General features: G+C 43.6%; 1 long non-coding RNA gene across 1 annotated transcript in view; it reads right to left on the bottom strand.

The window, feature by feature from the left end:
• Positions 1 to 12,099: 12,099 nt before the first annotated feature.
• The window catches only part of LOC129136273 (uncharacterized), a 42,688-nt gene continuing 32,952 nt past the window's right edge, over positions 12,100 to 21,835 (bottom strand). Inside the window, exons 2-3 of the long non-coding RNA XR_008537767.2 lie at positions 12,936 to 13,057; positions 12,100 to 12,320 (exon numbers count right to left, since the gene is read on the bottom strand). This is a non-coding gene — a long non-coding RNA (uncharacterized LOC129136273). The remainder of the gene's footprint in view (positions 12,321 to 12,935; positions 13,058 to 21,835) is intronic.

The following is a 21,835-nucleotide window of genomic DNA, read 5'->3' on the forward strand; positions in this document are numbered from 1 at the left end:
TTAATCAATGAACAACCACTCTTTTATTTTCCTCCAAACCAGGATTTCCTATTACATTTCATTCCATTAGCCTTGATATAACGTGGCAGTTGATAGCAAGCCATATTGACAGGCCCTCCCAGGTATAATGTAGCAGTTACCTTAAATCACTTATTCACCACATGATTCATGGCACACAGAGGAATAGGTCATCACTGAGTCTTTAAATATAAAGCTAACATAACAGAACACTCAAAATCTTTAATGTCTGTGATTTAATCCACCTTAATTAATTAGAAGGCATGTGATGGCCTCTTTGCATCTTGAATCATAACCAACAGAGTATTTGTTCTTACTCTGATAAAGGGTAACAGGCAGGTGTTTCCAGCGGGTGGGGGTGGAGGGGGTGACAGTGCCTGATTTTGGAAGACCAGCCCCCTGTGGGCTTCACAGTGAGAATTCACTCCCACTTGGCACAGCTGTCTTCCTTTGATGCAAGGGATGCTACAAATCATTTTGATCAACAAACATTTCTTGATCAACTACTAAATGTAGAAAGGCTGGACATTAGGGGTATAAAGCTGAATAGGGCTAGATCTATACCCCAAAGAAAGGAATTCAGTATAGCAAAGAGATATCTGCACTCCCATGTTTACTGCAGGACTATTCACAATAGCCAAGATTTGGAAATAACCTAAGTGTCCATCAACAGTCAAATGGGTAAAGAAAATGTGGTACATACACACAATGGAATATTATTTAGCCATAAAAGGAAGGAAATCTTGTCATTTGCAAAAACACAGATGGAACTGAAGGACATTATGTTAAGTGAAATAAGCCAGGCAGAGAAAGACCAGCTTCATATATTCTGACTTATTTGTGGGAGCTAAAAATTAAAACAATTGAACTCATGGAGATGGAGAGTAGAAGAATGGCTACCAGAGGCTGGGAAGTGTGGTGGGGAACTGGGAGTGGAAGTGGGGGTGGTTAATGGATACAAAAAATAGAATGAAGAAGATCTACTATTTGATAGCACCATAGGTTGATTATAGTCAATAATTGTTTAATTATACATTTAAAAATAACTAAAATAATTTAATTGTACATTTTAAAATAACTGGACATGGTGGCTCATGCCTGTAATCCCAGAACTTTGGGAGGCCAAGGTGGGTGGATCACCTGAGGTCAAGAGTTTGAGACCAGCCTGGCCAACATGATGAAACCCCTGTCTTTACTAAAAATAAAAAATAAAAAAAAAAATTAGTCAGGCATGGTGGCGGGCACCTGCAATCCCAACTACTCAGGAGGCTGAGGCAGGAGAATCGCTTGAACCCAGAAGGTGGAGGTTGCAGTGAGCCAAGATTGTGCCACTGTACTCCATCATGGGTGACAGAGTGAGACTGTCTCAAAAAATAAAAAAAAAACCAGAAGAGTGTAATTAGAATGTTTGTAATACAAAGAAATGATAAATGCTTGAGGTGATGGATACTCCATTGACCCTGATGTGATTATTACACATTGAATGCCTGCATCAAAATATCTCATGTAACTCATTAATATACACACCTATTATGTACCCACAAATACATATTTAAAAAATTTGTGAATAGATGAACGAGACTCAGACCCTGCCCTGGAGGATCCTCAGTCTCAAAAGGAAGAGTAGAAGTTATGATTCTGGTAATGTTTCTCAAGTTTTTGCATTATTTTCTCACTGATGAGTTATTCTGGTTTAGAAATATGGCTGATGAGAAAGCTAATAGTGACTTAGGAAGGAAGCTTCTAGGGGTTCTGTGTGCACAGCAGGGTCACAAAACAGATTTTGGGATTGGAGAAGGAAGCTGACCTGGAGGTTTTTTTCTGGTTGCTGGAAGGTGCTTGGGGAGAGGAATTGTAAAGTTAGCAGAACCTGGTCACTTGAGTCTAGGAGAATGTTTCCTGGTGGCCTTTGCATGGTATTGTATTACTGTTGGGCAACGTGCAGTTGGAGAATCTGAGAAGGAATTAAATGAGAACAATAGAAAATCCAGCTATACATGAAAAACTGAGGTAGGCACACTCTGAGAGTGAAATGCAAACATGTCACAAGGGAAAACAAGGCAGACCTCTGTCAGCAACAGAGCAAAGGAGATGCTTGAATTCCCCCAGGTTTTGCTTTTCTGAAGCACATGAGGATGGAGCAATTTGACCTAACCTCATTCCTATATGTAAAGAGTACATTAACTCTTTGGGCATGTCACATGAGCAATCTTCCCATGAAGTAAATGCTCAGTATCGGTGAGAACACGGAGATACGAAACAGCTCAGTCCTGCACTGGCCTCCTTTCCTTGCCAGCTGATATGGTTTGGCTGTGTCCCCACCCAAATCTCATCTTGAATTGTAGCTCCCATAATTCCCACGTGCTGTGACAGGGACCCGGTGGGAGATCATTGAATCATGGAGGTGGCTTCCCCCATACTGTTCTCATGGTAGTGAATAAGTCTCATGAGATCTGATGGCTTTATAAGGAGAAACCCCTTTCGCTTGTTGAGATGTGCCATTCGTCTTCTGCCATGACTGTGAGGCCTCCTTAGCCATGTGGAACTGGGAGTCCATTAAACCTCTTTTCCTTTATAAATTACTCAGTCTCTGGTATGTCTTTGTCAGCAGCCTGAAAATGAACTAATACACAAGGGCTTGTTAGAGTCATAGACCAGTGGCCCACCTATAAGCTGCAATAGCATTTTATGTGTAAGGCATAGTACTTGGTACTACGGGGTTGATGAGGTTAGGAGGCAGGCTCTGCTCTGGAGGAGTCTGCAGTCCATCTGGAGTTGGGTGGGGGGCTGCCCATCCCTGGAAAGATAATCATACATTCTGAAACCAAAATACCCATCAAAGTTTACAAACTATCAGGCCTGTAAGAGTTGAGTTGAGGACAGAGGGCTCTGGAAAGCCTTCGTGGAAGAAGTAGCCATTGGGCTGGATTTTGAAAGGACAAACCAGATAACTAGGAGATAACTTGGGCTGATAACCGGGAGAACTCTGAGTGCTGTTTTCTGCATGTGATTTGCATACCATTGTTTACTGGTACATAGCACAGTGTTGCAAAACAAGCCCAGAATCAATCTTTTTCCCCTAAAACCATAAATAGTTGTGCTATGCATGTCTTTGTATATGACTTTTTTTTTAAAGATACATAATCTTGAAGTAAGATAGGTCAGAATTCAAACCACAAATCCCAGCTCTGCTATTTCCTACCACTGTGGACAGGGCAGTAAATGTCCCTGAGCCTCAGATTCTCCATTTATAAAATAGGGTAATACTGATCTCAATATCTTGTTAAATTACATTTAGCCTAAAGCTGCCTCTTTACATATTTTAAGTCTGGCCTCAAGGTTTCTCTGTACATAGTGAACTGTAACCTAACTGGATGTGTAAACATTCTGTAACCTATTCATGTTTTAGTCAATCAAACACGGCCAGCTGTTCAAACTGTGTCCAAATAAGGCAACTGTCAAGTTGTAACCAATCTGGTTGGTTCTGTACCTTACTTACATTTTCTGTCCTTCACTTTCCTTTTTCTATACATAAATCTTCTTCCATCACATGGCTGCTTTGGAGCCTCTCTGAGCCTACTCTGGTTTGGAGCTGCCTGGTTCATTAATTGTTTTTTGCTCAATTAAACTCTTGTTAAATTAATTTGTCTAAGGTTTTTCTTTTAACAATGTTTTTATAAAGATTAAAATGAAAAAATATGTAAGGTGCCTAACTCAGTCTGAAAATTATCGTCTGTTTGATTAAGTAGCTATAACAAAGACTCCCAAAGCTACAGCATTTAAGAAATAGAGGACCAGACGTGGTGGCTCACACCTGTAATCCCAGCACTTCGGGAGGCCGAGGCAGGTGGATCACCTGAGGTCAGGAGTTCGAGACTAGCCTGGCCAACATGGTGAAACCCCGTCTCTACTAAAAATACAAAAATTAGCCGGGCACAGTGGCACATGCCTGTAATCCCATCTACTTGGGAGGCTAAGGCAGGAGAATCTCTTGAACCCGGGAGGCGGAGGTTGCAGTGAGCTGAGATCGTGCCATTGCACTCCAGCCTGGGCAAGAACAACAAAACTCCATCTCAAAAAAAAAAAAAATAGAGATGTTCATTTTTGTCTCATGTTAATAACCATGATTTGAGTTAGTGGTGTATCTCACTATATTAAGTTTATCAGGGACCATGATCCTTTCATCTTGTTCTTCTGTCATTTCCTAGGGAAGAGATATACAAATGATGGCTCCCAGATTGTTTTTGCAAATAAAGTTTTATTGGCACCCAGCCACACTCATGTGTTAACATACTGTCTACAGTTGCTTTAACAGGTAGAGTTGAGTAGTTGCAACAAAAACCAAATGGACCCCAAAGCCAAAAGTATTTACTATCTGCAACTTTTGTTATTTATTATTTTTTATTTTTTGAGACAGGGTCTTGCTCTGTGGCCCAGGCTGGAGTGCAGTCACATGATCTCAGCTCATTGCAACCTCTGCTTCCCAGGTTCAAGCCATTCTCCCATCTCAGCCTCCGAGGTAGCTGGGACTACCGGTACGTGTCACCATGTCTGGCTAATTTTTGTATTTTTAGTAGAGACAGGGTTTCACCATGTTGGCCAGGCTGGTCTCAAACACCCAACCACAGGTGATCCACCCACCTCGGCCTCCTAAAGTGCTGTGATTACAGATGTGAGCCACCACACCCAGCCACTTTGTACATCTTTAGTAGGGTTTGCTGGCTGAGGCTTTGTTATGGGTTAGTCCATGTTTCAGCTCACTAGGAAGAAGGGCAGCAATTTCCTTTCAGGGTGGAAGTTGCATACATGACATCAGCTCACCCTTCACTGGTGAGAACTTAGTCACGTGGTCATACTTAGCTGCCAGGTAGCCAGGATATGCAGTGTGGCCTTGGGCAGTGATATGCCCAGCTCTAATCATATCACTTTGAAGGACGGGAAGAATTAATTCTGGTACAAACCAACAGTGTCTGCCACATTTGTCCTCAGTATGAGCTCCCTTTCTTTTCCCAAGTGTCAGACTACCCAAAAAATCCAGTTCTCGTTCCTTCACTGCAGTGCCCTCTAGCTTCTGCTCCTGGCTTTCTTGAGTGTCTCTGTTGCTGCTTCTTATCTCTAATGTCACCCAGTTCTCATTTAATCTTAGCAAGTCCAGTTGGCCTTTTAAAAAAACAGCCCTATGATTTATGACAGGGTTTTTCAACGCTGGCGCTTGACATGAAATTCTTTGTTTTAGGAGCTGTCTTGGGCAATGTAGAATGTTGAGTTGCATCCCTGCCTACGGCCCAGTGGATTCCAGTAGCATCCCCCTGTTGTGATGACCAAAAATGCCTCCAGACATTACCAAATGTCCCTGGGGGGACAAAATTCTCTGTGGTTGAGAATTACTGACTTACAGGTGGATGGGATCTCTACCTTTTGTGCCACCATGTTTTTAATGGTCACCAACATTTTGGTTCAAAGAGAATTCCTCCTTTATAATGATAAACCTCTCTTGGTTTTACAAAGCAATGCTATTTGACTAAATTTAGCTTCTTAGGTATTGAGTCTGTATTTCTAGATGTGAAGCTTTTTAACTCTGAGGAGCTCTAGGTAATTATTTCACCCAAATAATCCTATGAACACTAGAATCTATTCTAAAATATCAGATCCAGGCTATGGATCAGGGGAGACTTTGAGGCAAAGAGAAGAGAAGCTGTTTAATTTAGGAGGCAAAAAGTGGGAGCAGGAGGAAGAGAAGCTCATTGAGAAATAGTAAAAAAAGGACTTACTGGAATGTTGTATTCATGGGCAAGAATATGCCGATTCATTTTACAGTGTGCTACATGATATTCCAGACCTCGAACTTCAGGATGCATTAAAATCACTTGGCACTCTTGTTCAAATGTGTTTAACCCACCTCCAGAGATTCTAGTTCAGTTGATCTGGTGGCAGGAGGTGGGGGGTGGGGTGGGCAGAAATGGAAATTCTGATGCCATTGATCCAATTTTAAAAAATACTGTCTTAGACTAACTTTTCAGAAACATTTAAAAATGTTTCTATGTTCATTTAAATAATAGCTGTCAATTGTGATTGAGGAATCACGCCAGCATGAGTAGTTTATTTTGTCACTTAGCCCAGGTTCTAATTCATGGCATCTATGCCAAGTGAGGAACAAAGTGGGGCTTTGTTAATTGCCTGCCAATACCTTGTTTCCCAGCACAGAACTCTCTAGAAGCTGGATTGCACCATGTGCTTTAGGCTGGAGCTAATGTTTGGCCTTTTATTTCCTCTTCTCTGGATTTCTGCCTATTTTATCTCTTGTCCTTCCCTCCAAAATAAATGAGAGGCAGGGCCCTGCTACCGTAGCACCAGGCAAAGTCTATTGGTTACACCCTCCAGTGACCTAGGAAAGGGAGCAGGACAGAGAGGGACCATTCTGGGTTGTAAAGATAAAAATTGGAACCAAAGGCAACAAGTCTCAAGTAGTTAATGAGGAACCTTAAAATGATGAGAAAAAGAGTTTTTTGAAAGTTAAATTAGTGACTCTAATGAATTCACTTTAGCGTGTGATGCCTAATCTCATTCTTGCCTGGTATCAATGACCAGCGCCCACCAGTCAAGTCTCCTTTGCCCATGGCGAGGGCAGTTGTTTGGGCCAGCCAGACTCCCCTTGACACCAGAGAGGAGAGGCCAGGCCTCCTGTCCCGAGGTGGAAGCCAGTCCTGTTCCTCCTGTTGCATGGGCAGTTGGAATCCAGAGTGCACAAGAGAAGATAAAAGTCATGCTTTGCAAGGGAACTGATCTTTAACACAGCAACCTTGGCTGATGAAGCTTAGGTTTTCACAAAGGAGATCTGCCTACTCCTCAGGGTTGGTGCAAGCAAGAGGGCAGAAAAAGAATCTAAAATGTGGACAGGGCAGGGCATGGTGGCTCACACCTGTAATCCCAGCACTTTGGGAGGCCGAGTCAGGCAGATCAATTAAGCCCAGCAGTTCGATACCAGCCTGGCCAACATGGTGAAACCCTGTCTCTACAAAAAATACAACAATTAGCCAGGCATGGTGGCAGGCGCCTGTAATCCCAGCTACTTGGAAGGCTCAGGCACGAGAATTGCCTGAACCAAGGAGGTGGACGTCACAGTGGGCCAAGATCACACCACTGCACTCCAGCCTGGGCAACAGAGTGAGACCCTGTCTCAAAAATAAATAAAATAAAATGAAATGTGAACAGGAGTTGGCTCCTGTAGAGACCAAGTCTGAAATCAGATGCAGGGGAATAAGAACCTGACCTTCAACTCTTTCTCCTGCTTTTACTCCTTTTCTCCCTTTCTCCTTCTTTTTCCTTCCTTCCTCCATCTCTTCTGTTTTTTTTTTTCCTTTTAAAGACCAAAAACAAATTTTTCATATAGACCAACCTTAAGACAAGCTCAAGGAAGTAGCATTGTTCACACCTCTCCTTTTCTTCTTGTTCTGATATGGCCCCAATATAGCTTGGGTTCAGTGTTACCCCCTCATTTTGATACTCACACACTATTTCTCTATATCTCTCCCTTCTTTCTTTCCTTCCTTCCTTCCTCCCTCCCTCCCTCCCTAGCTCTTTCCTTCCTCTCTCTCCTTCTCTCTTTCTTTCTCTCACCCTCTTTCTCTTTATCTCTCTCTCTTTCTCTTTCTTTCTTGATAGGATCTTGCTATGTTGCCCAGGCTGGTCTCGAACCCCTGGCCTCAAGTGATCCTCCTGCTTCAGCCTCCCAAAGCATTGGGGTTACAGGCATAAGTCATCATGCCTGACTCTTACACACTCTGATAACAGCAACTGTTACTGAGCTGAGCACATAGTAGGAGCCTTGTAAAAGCACAGAGTCAGTCAAATGCATACAGGCTGTCTCAAGTTGAAGCAGCTGTATCCCAGAGGATTACTCAATGCTAAATTTCTTCTGTCCTATGTATACATTCTCTCTTGCTCCCACTTGCTTTGATCACCCACCCATCCTCAGAGATGTGTGTCCACCTGACCTGCCTGGCTCTGGCATTTTTATGAGGTGGTTGTGTTCTGACGGTGATCATGGCCCTGGTTCTAACTCTGCCTCATCCTCCCCATAGTGAGCCAGCTTTTCCCTCCCACCCTGCCCTCATAGCCTCTGGATTTGCGTTGATGTGCTTATCTCTGGGCTGAGAGCTGATTTGGTCTTCCCTGGCTACAGGGCTGAAGTAGGGATGGTTTATACAGAGGTGCTCGGTCTGTCCTTAAGACCAGGGATGGTGTGTTAGTTTCCTTGGACTGCCATAACAAAGAACCACGAACTGAGCAGCTTCAACAATAGACATTCATTGTCTGAAAGTTCTGGAGGCTCCAGAACTTTCCTCAAGCTGTTGCAGGATTGTGGGCTCTGAGGTAGAATCTATTCTCGGCTAATTTCTTGGCTTCTGGCACTTTGCTGGCGATCTTTGGGATTCCTTTTCTTATAGAAGCATCACCCCAGTCTCTGCCTTCATATTCACATGGCCTTCTCCCTGGGTGCATGTCTGTGTCCAAATTTCCCCTTTTGATAAGGATACTAATCATGTGGGATGAGGGGCACGTCCTACTCATGTGTGATTTCATCTTAACTAATTACATCTGCAATAACCTTATTTCCAAATAAGGTCACATTCCAAGGTACTGGGGGTTAAAACCTCCACATCTTCTTGGGGGACCCTTAAGAGATGGTGACTTTTCTGTCGCCATCTTTCACATCTGTCACTTGCATCTATTAACCTATTTCCTGGGGCTGAGACTAGAGTGAAACAAATGAGAACTCATGGGGAACAATAAATTTAAGGGGACATAAAGTAGCTCAGCAGTCAATATAAATTATATTTTAAATGAAGTGGGTTTTTTAAAATATATATATTGTGTCTTTTTTTGGTCAGTTTTTTAGTGTTTTTAATTTTTTTTTTTTATTTTTGAAGCAGAGCCTCACTTTGTTGCTCAGGCTGGAATGGAGTGGTACAATCATGGCTCACTGCAGCCTCCATCTCCCAGACTCAAGGGATCCTCCAGAGCCTCAGCGTCCAGCTTAGCTGGGACTACAGGCATACATATGCCTGGCTAATTTATATATGTTTTTTGTATAGATGGGGTCTCTCTGTATTGCCCAGGCCTCAATCAGTTCACCCACCTTGGCTTCACAAAGTGTTGGAATGAGAGTCATGAGCCACTGCACCCAGCTGTGAAATGTTTTTAAATGTAAAAGTCAATGGAAAAAAAATCCATGATGAACAAAATATTAACGTCATAAAGAAAGGCAGGATCTGCCCCCACGCTTGCACGATGGAGCCTCTCTCATCTCATCCCGTCTTTGCCTGCCCCAACATTGGCTTAATGGGGACTGAGCAAACCAAGGCCCACCCCGCCCCCTGTAGCTGGGGCCCTTACCTCTTGTTACCCTTGACTATAGTTTCTTTAACTTCAGAACACAACCAAAGATGCTTTGTTGGATTTTGGAATTCAGAAGACTTGTTTAACACTAGGTTTGAACCTTATTAATTTCCTACTTCAGTGATTCTCTGCCAAGTCTTTTATACTCCTCTCAAGCTCTGTGTTTGATTAGAATACTTTCATTCCTTGAACTCAGACACTTCCTGGAGGGGGATCTTGCTGATTAGTTTGATGTCATGTGGCCCTGTCAACATTCCTTCATCTTTGCTGTTTTTTTTTTTTTTTAAATACCAAATGAAGGTGCACTTAGGTACGGAACTCTCTCTCTGGGTGGCGCTCCTTCCCTGGTCTCCTGTAGGGTTGGACCGGAACGCTCTCGGTGTTCACTTCTAGGGTCAGAACACATCTGGAGCAGGATTATGAAGTAGCATTTCCCCTGCAATCTGTCAAACTCGCCAACAACTAGAGAAATCACCCTGATTCCTGAGAGAGATTACCAGGAAGCCTTTTTCAGGGGCAGACGGGGTTATTTTGCCAGTGTAGCAGAAAAAAGGTAAATAACAGGTGTAAACCAAAAATAAAATTCTAAGCCTCCAGAATGACTAAATGGATCTCCCTCTTGGCTGAGGCATTCCAAAGTAAACCTGAAAAACTAGTTCAAGCTGTGATGGGAAGAGGGGCTTGTTGGATAGACCTCCTTATGCCCTCCTCCCTTTGGAATTCAGGCTCAACTGACCAGGGTTAACATTAAAACAGAGATCTTAGAACTGACAAAGCAGACTCTTTGTAGTGGTAAGACACCAAATTCCAACCTGAGTCTAGTATAGCATCATAGGACAGATGGCAGGCCCTGAAAGACACTGAAGTATTTTACTCCAAAATAGATTTCTTTGACATCTTTTTAAATGGCCCTGAAAAGCTGTCTTTTGTGAGGAAATCTACATTCTGTAGAGAATCCTCTTCCCTTTCTAGGTCTTTACCTCATCTGGGAGATATTTAACTAAGGGTTCGGCAAGTTTTTAGGTCTGATAAAAGACATTTGTTCTCTATTCTCTCTACAGCCTGGAGGCTTCATTTGCATAATGAAATCCCTGGTCTCCGCAACCCCTTATCTTAACCTAGAAGACTTTCCTTTCTGTTGATTCCAGGTCTTTGGATAATAACTTAACGCTTACAACTGATTGGCAATCAGAAAATTTTTGAATCCACTATGACCTGGAAGCCATACCCACCCTCCCAGCCTGTCCCCCACAACTGCTTCCAGACCCAACCAATGTACACCTTACATGTATTAATTGATGTCTGCCTACAACTTCTGTCTCTCTAAAAGATATAAAATTAAGCTGTAAGCCAACCACCTTGGGCACATATTCTCAGGACCTCTTGGGGCTGTGTCACGGGCCTTGGTCACTCATTTCTGACTCAGAATAAAGCTTCTTAAATATGTCATGGAGTTTAACTCTTTCCATTGACACAGGTGAGTTTGTGTTGCCCACTGCTTGTTATGTGTTACAGTAAGAACGAGATGATCCATTTGCAGAGCTTTGCCTTTTCTGTGGCCAGGTGGGCAGCTGAAGAGACTTGACATGTATGCCAGTCATTCCATCTGTTCCCAACTCTTCCAGCCTCCTTCTGGGATCCTGTTTTTCCTGCCATCACCCAGCTGAACCCAGACTTTATTCTTTTATGACACACCCCCGGCACACAAATTTATGCACCTACACCAAATACACTTGCCAGCTACCTCGTTCAATAGTTGTGAATATTTCTGTAGCCTCTTTCTTTTGTGAACTGCAAATAATGACCAGCCTAGTCTCTATGGTTATATTTAGGGGGAAAAGATTCTCTGTAGTGGATTTCTTTTATTAATTAATGTTCTATTTTTTCCATTCACTGATACCCTACATTTTATAGCTTCTAGGAAAATTATACTTGGTACAGTACTTTCACCATAAATGTGTCCATGTGCAGGAAATAGTACAGTAATTGACACCCAGTTAGTGTTTAGTTAATCGTAGTTCTAAATTATGTGTCTAATGAAGAAAATTTGGAAATCACTTTGCTTAAGAATAAGGAAGTTTTGCAGGGCAAATGTATTAGTCTGTTCTCACGCTACTAATAAAGACATACTGGAGACTGTGTAATTTATAAACAAAGGAGGTTTAATGAACTCATGGTTCCTTATGGCTGGGGAGGCCTCACAATCATGGCAGAAGATGAAGGAAGAGCAAAGGGACTTCTTACATGGCAGCAGGCAACAGAGCTTGTGCAGGAGAACTCTTGTTTATAAAACCATCAGATCCCGTGAGACTTCACTCCCTATCATGAGAACAGCATGAGGGTAACCACACCCATGATTAAATTACCTCCCACTGGGTCCCTGCCACGACACGTGGGGATTATGGGAACTACAATTCAAGATGAGATTTGGGTGAGGACACAGCCAAACCATATTAGCAAACATTTGAGCAAATGTGCTATCAATGTTAAGAAGACCAACATCTAGGAGGCAGCACAGAGCTAATGCAAGAGCATTACACTTGGAGTCAGGATTGCTAAGAGGTCCTTGCAGATCTGCTACTGGGTGACTTGCAGACCTGCTACTGGGTAACTTCTCTGGGTCTCAGTTTCCTCATGTGTAAAACCAAGAGGACTGGCAGAAACACTAGCGGAGAGCCCTTCCGGCTCTAAGTCTGTGACACTTTGATGGCTCTTATTCCTGGATGAAGGGACACCACTGGGAGAAACTGCTTCCTCCATAAGTCAACAAATTGGAATTAAAGTGCCTATGATTCCCTCCGTGAAGTTCGGTGCTGCCAACGATCACAATTCTCATGAACTCAATAAATTGTGCAATATTCTGGAAACAGCTGCCTCTCAGGGGTGGTGTTTAAGTCATCCAACTGGGAAAACAGAGGACACAAAATAATAGTAAAATGGTTTCAGGGAGACATAAGACTGACAGAAATAGAATCCCTGCTCTTTCTGGAATCGAACACTGCTGTTGCACCACAATTTCTGTGAGTTGGACCTAAAAGGAATGTCTTTACTTTTCAGGACTTGCTTTTTGTTCCTTAAAGAGCCAGGGAAATATGAAAGCAATCGATTTCTTCAGAATTCCAAAAGAAAGATATTGCTGTTTGCAAGACAAAGAAAAAAATTAAATGGAGATGGCAGCCTGTGCGTGCTGTTCCCTTCAGCAACGAGCAAACTGTGACCCAATTTGCAAGCCCTTGCAGGTTTGCAGGGTAGACCCTGGCGCTGTCTCCTCCCATTAGTTTCTCTGGCAGTAGGACTGGCTGGGAGAAATTGGCTCAGTAGTACATCAGTAGTTATATTACACAGCAGCTGTGGAAAATTATTAAACTAACAGAGAGACAAATGGCTTGGGAGAGAATAAAGTTAGCAAGTCTGGAAACCCCCATTACAGTACATTATGTTGAGTTTCTTCTCCCTCTAGATTAAGACCCTGGTTCCTAAATGAGAATCCAAATTACAGCTAAACTTACTTTACTTACCTGTCTTCTTTTAAATTTGTTTCTCATTTTTCTTTGGCCAGTTAGAGATCATAGAACACTGTCCCATCTTATGCCATTTCTTTCCTCTTTGGTCTTGGACCATCTCTTCCTCTGTGCTGTCACTGGAGACATACAATTACACACGTTCAATCTCATGTGTTCCTCATACACACACACACTCATGTGGATACCCTGATATTCACTCTGCACACACATGCTCACATGCAAACACACCCTGTCTCACACACACTCATGGATGTGCACACACACTTTTGCACAATTTTTTTTTTTGAGATGGAGTCTTGCTCTGTTGCCCAGGCTGGAGTGCAGTGGCATGATCTCGGCTCACTGCAACCTCCACCTCTCAGGTTCAAGTGATTCTCCTGTCTGAGCCTCCCTAGTAGCTGGGATTATAGGCTCGAGCCACCACGCCCAACTAATTTTTGTATTTTTAGTAGAGACAGGGTTTCACCATGTTGGCCAGGCTAGTCTTGAACTCCTGACCTCAAGTGATCCGCCTACCTCGGCCTCCCAAAATGCTGGGATTATAGGCATGAGCCACTGTGCCCGGTACATTTGCACACATTTTTGAGACTCCAGTGTCTGGGCTCTGGTTGAAAGGCCACTCTGAATTTTTTTCCACTCTTTGTGGTAGTTGGAACTGTGTCTACTCCCAAGAGTTCAGGCCACTCTGTTGAGAGTTCAGCATGTTTGTAAATGTAATTGGTTTATTAAACGGTATGAATTTAGTGAGAAACACACAAGAAGTATTTATTTTTCCTCCAAATGCAACCTTACAATATGTTCTGTTGAATCTCCATTTCATTTCTCTTAATGATAGGTCCCACAGCTTCTCGGTTATAATGCGGTTGGGGACCAGGCGTGGTGGCTCGTGCCTGTAGTCCCAGCCATTCAAGAGGCTGAGGTAGGAGGATTGCTTGAGACCAGGAGTTTGAGGCTGCAGTGAGCTATGATTGCACCACTGCACTCCAGCCTGGGTGACAGAGGGAGCCTGTCTCAAAAAAATAAAATAAAATGCAGTCGGGTCCAGATCAAAACTTAAATTTCTTGTCAGATTAGTGCTCATGTCCTTCTCCAAGAGCTGCCAGGCACGGAGAGTCTTGTCTAGAGGAGAGAGGAGTGGTTGGCTTTTTTATTTCTTTCACCTTCTGCTTATAGCCGCTGTGTAGTTGACATGAAACAAAGTGATTAGAGAAAAGGGACAAATGCTTTTATTTAGCTGCTGTTGTTGGAGCTCTCTCGGCTGTTTTTTTTTTTTCGATGGAGTCTCACTTTGTCGCCCAGGCTGTAGTGCAGTGGGGCAATCTCGGTTCACTGCAACCTCCACTTCCCGGGTTCAAGCAATTCTCCTGCCTTAGCCTCCCAAGTAGCTGGGACTACAGACACCTGCCACCATGCCCGGCTAATTATTGTATTTTTAGTAGAGACGGGGATTCGCCATGTTGACCAGGCTGGTCTTGAACTCCTGACCTCAAGTGTTCCGCTCACCTAGGCCTCTCAAAGTGCTGGGATTACAGGCTTGAGCCACTGCTCCCGGCCTTTCCTGGCTATTGATGTCTGTAGATGGAGGCATCAGAAACCTGACTCTCCAGGTGGGTCACAGGTGGGTGCTTTGGAGGGTGATGTGCTTGCCTCCCCATGTATAGTTTGCTGATGTGGGGAGCTCATCTGGCTTGATGTTTCTGGCTGCACCCCTCAGCCCCCATGCCCCCTGGCATGCTCACAGCAAGTGTGGCTTGGGTATTGTCCTGGGAAGCCTGGTCAGAGCTTTCCCCATTCTGCAATGTCCAGGGCAGCTCTCACCTCCTGGCCATGCCGTGGGATGGGGTGTAGACCTCGTTACTGCTGCCCTCTGTTCTCCATGAAGAGCAGAGGAGCAGGTCTGCTGCAACAGAGGCTGTCCACCTGAACACTGCCTGCCAGCGAGTCTTGCCTTCACCCCTATCCTTCACAAATGATCCTTTGGAGCCCCCCTGTATGTGGCTTTTGGGAGGGCGTACCCATGTCAGGCAGAATTGTAATCCAGCCCCAAGATGCCTGCCCCTGATGTGGACACCTTGCATAATCCCCAAGATTACAATTATGATGGACTCAGCTCCTGCAATAGGTCCCTGACATATGGCACTGTCGACTTTAATAAAGGGATATTATTGGTCGGGCATGGTGACTCATGCCTGTAATCCCAGAACTTTAGAAGGCTGAGGTGGGTGGATCATAATGTCAAGAGATCGAGACCATCCTGGCCAACAAGGTGAAACACCATCTCTACTAAAAATACAAAAATTAGCTGGGCATGGTGGCACGCACCTGTAGTCCTAGCTATTCGGGAGACTGAGGCAAGGGAATCGCTTGAACTTGGGAGGTGGAGATTGCAGTCAGCCGAGATCACCTCACTGCACTCCAGCCTGGTGAAACAGTGAGACTCTGTCTCAAAAAAAAAAAAAAAAGAAAGAAAGAAAGAAAGAAAGAAAGAAAGAAAGAAAGAAAGAAACGGATATTATGGAGGGTGGGTCTGACCTAATCAGGAAAGTGCTAAAAAGGGGCTGGGCTCTTCCTGGAAAGGGATTTGAAGCATGAGAATCATTCAACCTGGGAGCTTTGCTGGCTTTGAAGATGGAGGGGTCATGTGGTGAGGAATGTGGGTGCCCTCTAAGAGCAGCCCCTGACTGACAGTCAGCAAGGAAGTGGAAACCTCAGTCCTATAGCTACAAGGAACTGAGTTCTGCCAATAACCACATGAAGCTGGAAGAGGACTTGGAACATCAGGTGTGAACCCAGCCAGCCAACAGCTTGGTTCCAGCCTTGTGGCACCCTGAACGAGAACCCAGCTACATGGTGCCTGGACTTCTTAGCTACCGAGCCGTGAGCTGGTGAATTCATGTTGTTTTAAGCCACTAAGTTGGTGCCAATTGTTAGAAAGCAATAGAAACTGAAGAGTACATTGCCCCTTCACCTGCTAGTGGAGAAGAGAGAGAAAAGGCCCCAGCACCTTTCATCTAAGTCAACAACTCCCAATTCCAACTAGTTTTTTGCAAATATGATCTGGGGGCAAATGGTGGATTGATTGTAGCAGGGTCAAATAGCCTTGGAGAAGTCTCTGGCTTCCATCCAAGTCAATTATCTTCAGGGGCTGTTAGTATTACTGTTTTCAACCTTGGGTTTTTGGCCACAATTCCCAGACAACAGGAAAAGTCCTGTTCAACATCCTGCTACCCATGAGAAAAGCAGTGGTCCCAATACCTTTATTCTTTTATAATCACGATGTTGAACAAGTATGGCTTCAGGGTGTAATTATTAAGCCATTTTATTTTTGTCTCCTATCGCTCCTTTGTTCTGTGGAGCTAATTAGTTTCTTGCTCCTGGATCACGATGACTTTTATGGTCACCTTCAGGGAATGAGAAGTCTTCTAATCAGTAATTAATGTCTCATTTGGAGACATCACCAAAACTTGCCACTTCATTCAAGGTTATAGCTATACCCTTTTCCCTACCATTGTAGGTGCTGAGAGGGAGGGGAGTGGTTGACTTTGATTTTCTCCAACTTGAGCTTTGATTTGCCAGCCACATCCCCCGACACTCTGGTTTTCTATCTCTGTGAGATTAGAGGAGAGAAGAGAGGACAAGGAAGGGAATGCCCCAGGCTTGTCTTTACCGAAGGTAAAACATCACCCACATAGGGTATCTCTAGAGAACCCATGAGAGCCCTCATCAGTCACTGTAAACCGTCAGAGCCCAGAGAGTGAGAGGCCAGCCTAGGACAGACTCAGTCACGTGGAGCTTTCCTTCTCCTTCCTTCCTTGTCCATTTTTCATTTATTTGGCCCCGTCTGCTGGAGTGTCTCCGTGCTCCTGCCCTAAATGTTCCTAATTTCTGTCTCCTCTTCTTCCTCTGAGGGATGCCTCAGGGGTAGGTGTTTCTCAACCTTCTGCCTTTTACTTTCTTCTCCTCTTTTTGATAGTCTAGCTGCTGTTTGTTGTGTTTGTTTGTTTGTTTTTGGAGATGAGGTCTCCCTATGTCACCCAGGCTAGTCTTGAACTTCTGTCCTCAAGCAATCCTTCCACCTCCACCTCCCAAGTAGCTGGGACTACAGGCACACGCCACCATGCCTGGGTGATTTTTAATTTTTTTTTTTGTAAAGACAGGGTCTCACTACATTGCCCAGGCTGGTCTCAAACTCCTGGGCTCCAGTGATCCTCCTGCCTCAGCCTCCCTAAGTGCTGGGATTGCAGGTGTGAGCCATTATGCCTGTTTGGCTGGTGTTTTTCATGTGTTCCTGGGGCTTTGACTCTTAGGTTGAGGTGAGTGATTTTGTTTTTATTTATTTATTTTTATTTTTTGAGATGGAGTCTTGCTCTGTCGCGCAGGCTGGAGTGCAGTGGTGTGATCTTGGCTTATTCCAACCTCTGCTTCCCAGGTTCAAGTGATTCTCCTGCCTCAGCCTCCCAAGTAGCTGGAATTACAGGTATGTGCCACCACGCCAGGCTAATTTTTTATTTTTAGTGGAGACAGGGTTTCGCCATGTTGGTCAGGCTGTCCTTGAACTCCTGACCTCGGGTGATCCACCCACCTTGGCTTCCCAAAGTGTTGGGATTACAGGCGTGAGCCACTGCACCCAGCCAGGTGACTGATTTTAAAATCTGCATTTCCAGAACTCCCTCTCCTCTGAGCTCCAGTTCTGTATTCCTGATTGTACATTGGAGATCTTGACCCAAAAGGCCCACAGCCTTCTAAAGTCCCACATGTTTCAAAGGAAAGCCATCGCTCTCCTGCCCCCTTCCACCTCCCTCTCAATCCTTGCTTTTCTTAACTGTACCTCTGTTCTCCATCCACCCAGGCTGCCCAACGTCTGACTGCTCCTTCTTCCTTAGTCTCTACATCAAATCCACCAAGTCCTTCCATTCTGCCTTCTCAATAGCTTTTTGTTTTGCTTTTTAATCTTATCAAAATTGAATTGTTAAAATTTTTTTGCTTTATTTCAATAGCTTTAGGAGTAAAGGTGGTTTTTGATTACATGAACGCATTGTATGGTGGTGGAGTCTGGGCTTTCAGTGTACCCATCACCCGAACAGTGAACATTGTACATAATTTTCATCCCTTATCCCCCTCTCACACTTCCCCCTTCTGAGTCTCCAAAGCCCATTATATCTCTGTATGCCCCTGTGTACCCAAAGGTTAGCTCCCATGTGTAAGTGAGAGCATGTGGTATTTGGTTTTCCATTCCTGAGTTGCCTCACTTAGGATGATGGCCTCCAGATCCATCCAAGTTTCTGCAAAAGACATTATTTTCCTCTTTTTTTTAAATGGCTGAGTAGTATTCCATGGTGTGTGTGTGTGTGTATGTGATATGGTTTGGCTGTGTCCCCACTCAAATATCATCTTGAATTGTAGCTCCCATAATTCCCACGTGTCATGGGAAGGTCCCATTGGGAGGCAATTTAATCATGGGGGCGGGTCTTTCCCATGCTGTTCTCGTGGCTGTGAATAAGTCTCACAAGATCTGATGGCTTTATGAAGGGGGGTTCCCCTGCACATATCTTCTTGCCTGCCGCCATGCAAGATGTGACTTTGCTTCTCTTTTGCCTTCTGCCATGATTGTGAGGCCTCCCCAGCCATGTGGAACTGTGAGTCAATTAAACCTCTTTCCTCTATAAATTACCCAGTCTCAGGTATGTCTTTATTAGCAGCATGAGAACTGACTAATACAGTGTGTGTGTGTGTACACACCACATTTTCTTTGTGCACTCATCAGTTTATGGGCACTTAGGTGATTCCACATCTTTGCAATTGTGAATTGTGCTGCAATAGACATTTGCATGCAGGTGTCTTTTTAATATAATGATTTATCTTTCTTTGAGTAGATGTCCAGTAATGGGATTGCTGGATTGAATGGTAGATATACTTTTTGCTCTTTGAGAAATCTCCAGACCGTTTTCCACAGAGGTTGTACTAATTTACATTCCCACTAACATTGTATTCGCTTTCCCTTTTCATCAAATCTGTGCCAACATCTATTATTTTTTGACTTTTAAATAATGGCCATTGTGATGGGGGTAAGGTGGCATCTTACCACAGGGGCTTTTGAATGGGACTCCTCCTCCCCATCACAGCTGCTCCTCCCTTGGTCCAAAACTCAGAGGCAACAGTCTATCTTTCTATCAATATGCTTTTAAAATACATACATACATACATAAATATTTTTGTAGACTGGGATCATACTGCTCCTGTTATTCTATAAATTGATTTTTTTCCCACTTAACAATATATTGTGGAAATCTTTTAAAGTCACTTCTTATTCATCCACAATAGTTTTCAAATATTATGACAGTTGAGGACTTTGGGTTTTGCCTTCTGTTGTTCAGATAGAGTTCTCATGGTCTCTTTCTCCTTTTCAGTTCCTGGTGACCTGAATTCCCATGGAGGAAAGAGGAAAAGGACATTATGCATAGGAGATGGCATCTCGTGTCCCTGGTGAACCAAATTCCATTAGGAAGATGGTGCAGTGTGAGGTGGACCTGGACCTGGATAAAATGGGTGTTTAACAAGTATTTGTTGAGTAGGTGGTGGAGGAGGCACGGCGAGATGCAGGGTCTAGCTGAGTTGACAAGAGCTAACATCAGGTGTGGACCAGGACAGGCGGACCTTAAGCGAAGACACCCTGCCAGATGTGTCTTGTTCCCTTGACTGTGGGGAGGCCCTTGGTGGTGGGGTGACAGTCCCCCAGTCTGAGGATTTTCCCTGGATGCAGCCTCTCAGTGCTAAAATGGGACAGTCCCAGGCAAACCAGGTCAGTTGGTCACTCTACTCAGTGAGTCCCGTGCTGTGTTCAAATTTTCCTCTTAACAGATGTGGATGGATTTCGGAAACTTAGAAACCACCATTTCTCTGTGCCTGGGAGGAGAGTTAAATCTTCTCACCAGAATCCTTTTATGTGTGAGAGAAATAAATATCTATCCTTTTTATATCTCTTTTGTTTTGGATTCTTTGTCACCAGCAGCCAAACCCAATTCTTACATAAACGTGATACTAATTAAATTCATTTGCATAAACTCACCAGTTTTATCCTTAATTACTGTGATATACACTCATGAAGTATGTACCCTAAAATACCACTGTAAGTTTTATTTGATTGCAGCATTAAACTTAATTTACAGAAATGCTTGGCTTCTTTCAATAGCTTGTTGATTACATAGTATGATCATCTTCTGATAACTTAAAAGAAAAAAAATGGAAGGACCCGTATTCCTTCCAGCTTGTGAATGGAGGCCCAGGGCACCAGACCCTGCTATTGAATTTGAATAAATGGGATCTCTTTTGAACAGAATCTGAGAGATGGCATTAACATATACCTCATGGCCAAAGTGCATTACATTTAGCCTTTACTGCAGACAGTTGTTTTTGGAGACACAATATGACCTTTGGTATATCTGCATCTGTGAAACAATAAAGCATTCTTTAAATGAAGATTTTGCTGCATTACAAATGACTGGAGAGGGTTTTAAACATTATTATTCTAGTGCTGGTCTGCTTCCCTTCTTTCTCTTAAATAATCTGCTTTAAGCATTCAAAGGGTCTACTCATCTCAGGACATGACTATAGCTAATTTGCTGAGGGCCTCTGAACATACCCCAAGCCTGCTTAGGACATCTGTAGGGAAGTTAAATCATTTTAAGTGGAGGAATTAGGCTAATGTTTTCTGCTAGGAAGAAACCTTGAATCTGGTATTCTGAACAAGACTTCAAATGGTGGAAACAAATTACGCTGTAGATATACAAAAGAAAAATAAATCCATCTTATTTTACTGGGAGCTTGACACTTTTATTTAGAGAATTTATATTTCTGAATGCTCCCTTCATACCTTATGGATGCATTTCAAATGTGGCTGTTAGGTTGATGATCTACTTCTTAAAAACAGATCAGGGAGAAAGAGGAGATTGGGGCCACTTTAGAATAAGAAAGAAAGAAAAGAGAAGATTTATTTAACAATGAGGTGAATCTGAGCAAAATGAATCTTTTTCTTGCAAAAGCAGGCAAATTCTGATAGGCTTGAGAGATTCTGAATGAAAAAAATGTTCTTTTGCAAATGACTTTTGCACCGCCACTATCTCCCCAAGACTTTTGTGTTTTTTTTCTTTTTTGAGACAGGGTCATGCAGGCTGGAGTGCAATGGCAATCCTCCTGCCTCAGCCTCTGAGTAGCTGGGACTACAGGCACACTCTACCATGACCAACTGATTTTTTATTTTTTGCAGCGACAAGGTCTCATTACCTTGCACAGGCTGGTCTTGAACTCCTAGTTTTAAGCGATCCTCCCATCTCAGCCTCCCAAATTGCTGGGATTATAAGCGTGAACCACCGGCCCTGCTTCCCCAAGATTTTAACGTGGAAAACCTAAGTGGGAATTCTATGTAATGGACCATGATCCACTATACATCAGTTACGGATGTGCGCATTGTTGTGTGTGTTTTCATAAGCTTTCCTATGTGGACGTTCAACACTGAATGCTACTCGCTACCCACGTAGGATAAACTGGTGAGCTGAGGTTATTTGCTGGAGACAGCCTGGGGAATTAACAGCCAAGGGGATAAAAGGTAGCTGCAGGGTAGATTCTGATTGGCTTTTAAATGATTGCTATAGGGCAGCTGGTGGTGCTGAGAGAGGCGAGAGAGGTGTAGTTTGTGAACTAAGCAGGCAGAGTTGCCGATCCTTATTCACTCCTGGGCCCTAATGAAAGCCAAGTTATCTACACCATGACCAACTCAGTGCAAACTATTTCCTCAGTGCTGGGGGTCTGTAAGGGAGAGCCCATCTCTGGGTGCAGACTTTTCTGGGAGGAGTTAAGACAACAAGTAGATGTCTGAATAAAAATGAAGCCCACGCCCT

Source organism: Pan troglodytes, chromosome 8 (genome assembly GCF_028858775.2).
Source record: "Pan troglodytes isolate AG18354 chromosome 8, NHGRI_mPanTro3-v2.0_pri, whole genome shotgun sequence".
Taxonomy (NCBI): Eukaryota; Metazoa; Chordata; class Mammalia; order Primates; family Hominidae; genus Pan; species Pan troglodytes.